Raw genomic sequence first — 8,904 nt, forward strand, 5'->3', positions numbered from 1 at the left:
TTGGCATCTTTGGGGTGTATTTATTAATCTCTGTGGTCATTGAGTACAGTACAGAGAATTCTCAATTGTCTTCAAATATCTGAGAGAAAAGTAGTTAAGAACTCAGTATATTATAGAGAAACGAGGTTATGTTGTGTGAGTGGGAGGGTAATTTTAAAGAGGAGAGTCAAGTGCAATCTGTAGGTTGCAAGTTGGAGAAGGAAATGGCAACCCACTCCTGTGTTCTTGCCTGGAGAACCCCAAGGACAGGGGAGCCTGGTGGGCTGTCGTCCATGGGGTCGCATAGAGTCGGACACGACTGAAGCGACTTAGCAGCAGCAGCAGCAGTAGGTTGCAAGTCCCTGGGGCAGAGAACAGCTTCATTGTATGCTAGAAACGAAGCAGAGTCAGCACCATACCACACAATGCCATGTACAGAAAAGTCGACAACTTATATCCCATATTCTAATCTCTTTACTGAATTCCAAACTTCTGTGTCAAATTGCCACTATGACTGCTCTACATAGATACCTAAGAGTATTCCAAACTAACCCAGTCCAAAAGCAAACAACCCCAAACCTGCCCATCTCCTGATCTTCATCATAACCAGTAAACCAATTCTTCACTCATCCAGGTACTTAAGCCAAAATCCTTGGAGTCATCCTTTGACTTTAATTGTTCAGCTCATACAGTCAGTGTGGCAAAAAATTCTCTCACATGTGCATTTTTTATACTTCAAAGTTCACTGCTTTTCACCTCTGTTCCCACCATCCCAGTTCAAACCACCATGATAAGCCAGGTTTATCAAAATAGTCTCCTGTCACCTGCTTCTTATTCTTGAGTCTGTCGCCTACAGCAGCCTGGATGATACAATTCAAATGAAAGTCCAATCACGTTATCGCCCTGCTCGGTACCCACCAATGGCTTCCCATCACTCTTGGTGCAAATGTCAAAAATCTTAGCATGCCCTACAAATCCTCAGTGTAGCTCCTGGCTACATCTCTAAAGACATCTATCTCTATATCCTCTCCACCACCCTCTCCTGGTCCTTATTATTCATTCCTGCCATGCTGGCCTCCTTGCTACACCCCAAGTAGACTCCCTTCTCACTCTTCATCCAGTTATAATGGCTCACTCCCTCACTCAGATCTGTGCTCTGAGACACTTCAACAGAAAGACTTTCCTCAACCTTCTGAACTGAAATAGAACCCTTCACCCCCATTTTAACTCTAACCTTTGCCCAGTTTTATACTTTCCTAAGTTGACTTACTGCTATGTATATATTTACATAATGTGCACTTATTTCGCTTGCTTTTTTTTTCTTATCTAATATGTGGATCACTGGAATGCTGCTGCTGCTGCTGCTGCTAAGTCACTTCAGTCGTGTCCGACCCTGTGCGACCCCATAGACGGCAGCCCACCAGGCTCCCCCGTCCCTGGGATTCTCCAGGCAAGAACACCGGAGTGGGTTGCCATTGCCTTCTCCAATCACTGGAATAGTTTCCCACTATTGAATTCCAGACTTCTGTGTCACTGCCCCACTGGAACACTTGCTCTGTTGAAGACTGTCCTTGTTTGCTGCTCTATCCTCAGTGCCTAGAACAGTGCCTGGACAGAGGAGTGTTCAGTCAATCTTATAGAACAAATATATGAATAATTTGGGGCTTCTGTGGTGGCTCAGACAGTAGAGAATCTGCCTGCAATGCAGGAGATTCAGGTTTGGTCGGGAATATCCCCTGGAGGAGGTCATGGCAACCCACTCCAGTATTCTTGTTGGGAAAATTCCACAGACAGAGGAACCTGGTAGGCTACAGTCCATGGGGTCACAAAGAGTGAGACAAGACAGCAACTTTCACTTACTCGCAGTTTCACTCACAGGCAGTTGAGCAGGTGACTATTAATCAGCTTTCTTGTTTAAGGTACTGTGCAGCTGGCTAAACCACAGTTTCCAGGTGGGAATGAAATCTGTAGGACAAGGAAGGACACAGTCACAGAATTTTGGTGCATTCAATGTGATGCCATTTTTTCCCATTTCTTAGCCAAATTACCTAAAATTATTATTTTCCTTAGAAATTTTTTATTTGCTGCCTAATTTGTCATTTGCTACTAGCATATTACGTCAAACTCTTGATTGACCCAATATGAAGATATAAGAAATTTAAAAACACACACAATTGGTCTTAAGGGAAAGTGAAAGCATATGGATGGATGGTATCCATGTCTGAGCAATTTCATTGACCATCCATCATGCTCCTCTTTTGATTTTATACTACACTGCATTCCAATGTGTGTTGATTCAACCTGTAGGTTTCCTACCATACTTTCTTTCAATCCTTCTGTCTTTGTCTCTTGCATCTCTCCCCTGTTCTCTGTCCCTGCTGGCTCTTCCACTCATAAAGGCTTCCATATCCAAGCCGACCGGCCAGTCCCCTCTCTACCCTTACTAGATGCCTTAATCTTCACCAGCTTCCTTTGACCTGGCATTTCTCCAAGAAGTTGGCATCTTCTCTGAAAGCTCACTGATATTTAAACTCTGTATAAAGAGCTCTCAAAGCTATATTAGCTTCCTGTGCTTTGGTTGGTCACTCAGTCGTGTCCTACTCTTTGCGACCCCATGGACTGCAGCACACCAGGTTTACCTGTCCATCACCAACTCCCAGAGCTTGCTCAAACTCATGTCCATCAAGTCAACGATGCCATCCAAACATCTCATTCTCTGTCATCCCCTTCTCCTCCTGCCTTCAATCTTTCTCAGCATCAGGGTCTTTTCTAAGCAGTCAGTTCTTCGCATCAGGTGGCCAAAGGATTGGAGTTTCAGCATCAGTCCTTGGACTGGTGGATCTCCTTGCAGCCTAAGGGACTCTCAAGAGTCTTCTCCAACACCACAGTACAAAAGCACCAATTCTTCAGCACTCAGCTTTCTTTATGGTCCAACTCTCACATCCATACATGACTACTAGCAAAACCATAGCTTTGACTAGAGGACTTAGCTTTGAAAAAGCATAGCTTAGAGAACTTCAAAACAATAAAATAACACCTTAAAGGCATTTTTGATTTGTAAAGGATCATATTGAATTTTTTACAATTTCAAAAATAACCAAGCATTATTTTCTTCCTTGGTCTCCTTACCTTTAACTTGGAAATACAGAAGGGCTTTTTACCTGACAGGTTGAAGACATATAAATATGTTCCATCACTGGAAATTCTAAACCTGACTGACATCTGGAACGCAACTGAATCAGCATGACCTGACAGAGCTACCCAAGCTTTACAAGGATCTTGAATAAAAATCAGCTCTGATTCCCCTCTGCTGAAAATCATCTGTTTTTCAACCAAACTCACATATTAAATATGATTTTTATGACCTCTATTATATTATACCTTGCCTTGAGACTAGGCATGCAACTTATCTGCATCTATTTTTTCTTATGCTAGATTGTAACCTACTTGTAGTTTGAGCCTATTTAAATGAATCTTTTATCTGCATATACTATGACCGCTGACACTTAAAAGTGAAAATGAAAGTTGCTCAGTCTGGAATTCTCCAGACCAGAATACTGGAGTGGGTAGCCTTTCCCTTCTCTAGGGGAATCTTCCCAATCCGGGGATCGAACCCAGGTCTCTTGCATTGCAGGCGGATTCTTTACCAGCTGAGCCACAGTAGGAGTTCAATAAATGTGTACTAAATAAGTAAATGGGCTTCCCTGGTGGCTCAGCTGTAAAGAATCCACCTTCAATGCAGAAGACACATATTTGATCCCTGGGTCAGGAAGATCCCCTGGAGAAGGAAATGGCAACCCACTCCAGTATTCTTGCCTGGGAAATCCCATGGGCAGAGGAGCCTGGCAGGCTATAGTCCATGGGGTTGCAAAAGAGTCAGATACAACTTAGCGACTAAACAACAACAAATTAGTAAATATTAACAGAAACTTTGGGTCAAAAAAATGACCATTTACTTGTTAAAAGTTATTGATACGGAGACTTCCCTGGTGGCCTAGTGGGTAAGACTCCACTCTCCCCATGCAGGGGACCAGGTTCAACACGTGGTCTGGGAACTGCATCCCACATGCAACAACAGGAAACATGCAAGGATGCTGTGCCGCAGCTTGGCTTCAGTCTTTCCTGCTGAAGCATTCCTGACTTGAATCCTGGTTTCTCTGCTCATGGAATCCTAGGGTCTCTACTTTTCCCACAGGGCCTCTCCCTAGAATGGGATCACTGGTCTGTTTCCCTGTATCTTAGAAAAGTACATGTTCTGACAAAAAGGGCAGGCAGCTCCATGTTTATACCAGGTCACCAATTTCATCCCCAATTCAACTTCAATCCACCCCTTTTCCAGACACTACGGTTTTCAGGAAAGGACCATGACTGACTGTCTTGACGAGGAGCTTTTGACTAGTCACTGAAGCACCTTCAATAGAATTAGGTGGTTATGGGTAAACAGCAACTCCTCAAAAGAAGAACAATGTTGCTCTCAGGGGAATGGCTGCTTGGCAGACACTACCAGATGCCAACTCCCCCCACATTGGAATTTGACGTCTAGCCCATACAGTTACAGTACTTGTGAGATCCTTCCTCCTGTCCAGCTGAGCTCTGGAACTTAGACCCTCCACAGCTAAGCCAACACCACCAGACTACAAGCCAAATGATACAGAAACGCACAACTGAGAGTGATAAACTGCAGCTATAAGCAAGGGTTCTTAAATGCAGGCAGTTTTAAATAAGTGGAAACTCAATACAGTTAAAGAAAAATAACTTTTGATATCATGAGCATGAGTTCAGCATGCTGGGGTGTGTGTGTGTGTGTGTGTGTGCCCACATGTCTGTGTGGTGAGGGGATAAGTGGATGACTGGGTAGGGGATCTCACAAGTGATGGGTATCATCAGAAAGAGAGTGTGTGCAAACCATAAAACACTATCTTTTTGTGCAATCAATAACCAGCAAGTGACAATTTTTGGTAATGCATTTTGAGAGGTAGATGGACCCAACCTCAAAAAAGCCCTAATCCAACTAAGAAGATAGGCATGTATGTATAAAGATGTTACATAGATTAAAAGTCATATAGGAGGATTAAAAGTGTTATGGAAGTACAGATATAAACAAGTCTGCATGCAAAAGATTATTCATCCTAAGAAAAAGTTTCTCAGAGTGGGTCATTTGAGCTGGGCTTTGAAGGCTAGATAGGAGTGTGCCAGATGTGTTCCATATCAGCAGCTAACTCAAGAGGTTAGAGAAACTGATGTGAATCTTAGACTCAAGTGTGAGGACTATAGAAACAAGGAAAGATAAGGGAGGATATGATTCAAGTTCATAAAAATTAAGATGGTGATGAGAAGGATAAAAGTAGACCTACTACATACTGAAATACATCTTCTTTTAGGAAAAATGTCACTATATCTAGAATTTAGATCATTTGGTAGTTTAGTCACTAAGTCGTGTCTGACTCTTGAGACCCCATGGACTGTAGCCCACCAGGCTCCTTGTCCATGGGATTTCCCAGACAAGAATACTGGAGTGGGTTGCCATTTCCTTCTGCAGGGGATCTTCCTGACCCAAGGATCAAACCCAGGTCTCCTTCACTGTAGGTGGATTCTTTACCAACAGAGCCACTAGGGAAGTCCCTTAAATCATTTAATTACCAGGAAGTCACTATTCCATCAAATGCAATCAGAATCACAAGAACGGGGAAATTAGCAAATCAGCCTCCAAAAACCAGTGCAATCCACCCCACACACAACCACATGAAAACCCATTTATAAATGCTTCCACTTTCCTGTCAGGTGAGACTACTAGATCTGTTATATCTAATTTTGAATATAGTCCTAAAAAACATGCTTACCTACTTTCTCTGTCCACAGCAAATCACAGATAACAATCTTGGAAGCGTCAGCAGAAGAGCACTTTCAGGAAACAACAGCTAATCATCTTCATGAAGAAGCAGACCCAGTAATTTTTAAATTAATTTAACTTTTAAATCTCTGGAGTAAGAGTTTATTTCAAAGCAAACAGCTTGGGACTTCCCTGGTGGTACAGTGGATTAGAATCTGCCTGCCAATGCAGGGGACACAGGTTCGATCCCTGGCCAGGGAAGGTCCCACCTGCTGCAGAGCAGCTAAGCCCTGTGCCACAACTTTTGAGCCTGTGCCCTAGAGTCTGTGCTCCCCAACAAGAGAAGCCAGTGCAATGTGAAGCCCATTCTCTGCAACTAGAGAAAGCCAGTGTGCAGCCGCAAAGACCCAGTGTAATCAAAAAATAACTTAAAATAAATAAAAGCACACAGCTGTATAGGCAATGTAGTAACCCCCTAGAGGTCTTTCTACTCTTTGTGTGCTCAGTTGCTCAGTCATGCCCAGCTCTTTTCGATATAGCCTGCCATGCTCCTTTGTCCATGGGGATTGACTCATGCAATCACTGGTAATATTAATGAAGGTTGTGACTATCCAAGAACAGTTTACAGCCTGGGCCATGTATGTTGATTAATCTGCAAGGCATGATGAGACGTGTTCTTAAGACTCCCTTTCAATAGAGTGAATTACAAACGTTCACCACTTGAAATAACCAGATTAAAAAGTTTCCTTATCCTCTTCTGCGCAGCCCCCTGTGCCTCCCTCCACCCTCAAAGCCAGGCTGTGCTGTGTCACCCCAATCGCACTGTGCCCTCGTGAGCCAGTACCACCCATGCCCACTTACTCTCCCTACTGGAAGATCCCAAGTTGCTTGAGGCCAGATCATTTATATACATATACATATAAAGTTTATAGATAGTTCCCAGGGCTTCGTACAAACGTATTCATACATAATGGTTATTCAAAAAAGTTTTATATGAGGAATAAGAGAAAAATGAGGCTTCTGTAACATGTTTAAAGAAGATTTATGTTAAAAATGAATGAGCTTCCAATTACATGAACAATTCTTTTGCACTTACCAGTGATAAGTAAAACTGATTGATCATTTACCAGGTCAGGCATTGGTCCAAGCATTCACACGTGTTCATTTGTTTAATCCTCAGCACAGTCTGTGAAGCAGGTACTATTACCTGAGTTACATTGATGAGGAAAGGGAGGCCAAGGAAATCTACCTGTAACCATTTAGGCAGTTAGTGAGAAACAGAAACAGAAGTTGCCTTCACACCCTGGCAGTCTGGTTCCTACACCTATGCCCTTCAAAGCTCAGGTACTTGTCTCCTGTGTTATCTAATTTATTGCAGACCCAAAAAGAAACTTGCAGCTGCTAGAGGTGGATAAGATCATTGATGTAGATTCATCAGTTTGAAAAAAAAAAAAAATACAACTCTGTTTTTAAGTTACTCTTCTACCTCTGTTTTTGTAAGTTCACCTTTTTTAGATTCTATATATAAGTAAGATCATACATAATTCATCTTTCTCTTTCTTTTTTCATTTAACAAATGCTCTCAAGGTACATCCATGTTTTTGCAAATGGCAGGATTTCTTTTTCTTAAGGCTAAATAATATTCCACTGTATATTTAGATGACATTTTCTTTATCCATTTTTCCACTGATGGGCACTTCAATGGTTTCCATATTTGGGCTATTGTGAATAATGTTGCAATGGACATGAGACTACAGAGTTATAAGATAAACTGAGGCATATTAAAATTTTTAAGAGTTGGAGTGAAAATTGATTTAACATCCAATCTGGCATATAGAAAGGAAGGATCTGTACAAAATTAAAGACTTTTATAAGCAGAAGGAAATAGGAACAAGGAAGTTATATCAGGTTAAAAGGGGGGAGGAGGGTTATTGCAAGATTACTTTTCTATAGGGAATGGCAGGAGGCTATCAGGCAGATTACCCAACTATTACTGATCAGATCACTTCTGATTGCCTGGTTTAAATTTTCATTTTTGGAAGAGCTGAAGCTGTAATGAAGTCTCAACTTGGTGACACTGAGTTAAGCCTCCATTTGGTGATGCTGGACTTTAGCATAAGTAACTTCATCTTGTTCCTGCAGTCTTGTTTTTTGAACAGAGGTACACTTGACTGTCATCTACATTTTCACATTTTTGCTCCTGAGTAGCAAGGAAAGTGGAAAAGGCAATGGCACCCCACTCCAGTACTATTGCCTGGAAAAACCCATGGACAGAGGAGCCTGGTAGGCTGCAGTCCATGAGGTCGCTAAGAGTTGGACACGACTGAGCGACTTCACTTTCACTTTTCACTTTCATGCATTGGAGAAGGCAATGGCAACCCACTCCAGTGTTCTTGCCTGGAGAATCCCAGGGACGGGGGAGCCTCGTGGGCTGCCGTCTCTGGGGTAGCACAGAGTCGGACTTGACTGAAGCGACTTAGCAGCAGCAGCAGCAGCAAGGAAAGTTATATGCCAGACCTTTTGAGATTGATAGCATGAAGTATCATAACTATACTCTTAAAATTGTTTCTTGATACTACTGGCAGAGAGAAAATAACAGCAGTGGAGGGGCACTGAGTTGAGTAAGTACGGCATTTCCTGCTGTAACGCTGACCTTAAGCAATAAAAAACAGTTATCTCACCAAACAGATAATTATCTCACCAGCCTTTACTCCAGGGGCAGCAAAGAAACGTCATTCAGAAGGTGCAACAATGGCCAACCACTTACAAGACTGGTAGAGCAAAGGAGAGGAAGCTTTTTATACAGGAAAAAGGGAATTTGGGCGGGGCTGTTTAAAGGAAAAGTGCATTGGAGGAAACTGGGATTTTGAAACATGGTGGGTTTTCATTGGCTGAGCTGAGATAGCCTCTGATTGGCTAAGCTGTTGCCAGGCAAGGAGAAAATCTTTATTCCTCTTGATGGCAGTAGTAAAGTAGTGTCATTTCTTGCCAGAGATGCAAGAGATGTATGTCTCTTCCTATTGGCATCTATACTGATGTCTAGTGGTACCTGCATGATGGGCTTCACAGGTGGCGCCAGTGGTAAAAAAAAATGA

At 42.4% G+C, this 8,904-nt stretch overlaps 1 long non-coding RNA gene across 1 annotated transcript; it reads right to left on the minus strand.

The window, feature by feature from the left end:
• Positions 1-1,839: 1,839 nt before the first annotated feature.
• Positions 1,840-8,611, minus strand: LOC147350124 (uncharacterized). Its single transcript, XR_015149173.1, has 3 exons — positions 8,511-8,611; positions 6,906-7,058; positions 1,840-1,944 (listed from the first exon to the last, which is right to left on the minus strand). It is a non-coding gene; the product is annotated as an uncharacterized LOC147350124 (long non-coding RNA).
• Positions 8,612-8,904: the final 293 nt, after the last annotated feature.

Source organism: Bos grunniens, chromosome 20 (genome assembly GCF_055505025.1).
Source record: "Bos grunniens cultivar Pamir isolate PY7600 chromosome 20, Bosgru_T2T1.0, whole genome shotgun sequence".
NCBI classification, from domain to species: Eukaryota; Metazoa; Chordata; class Mammalia; order Artiodactyla; family Bovidae; genus Bos; species Bos grunniens.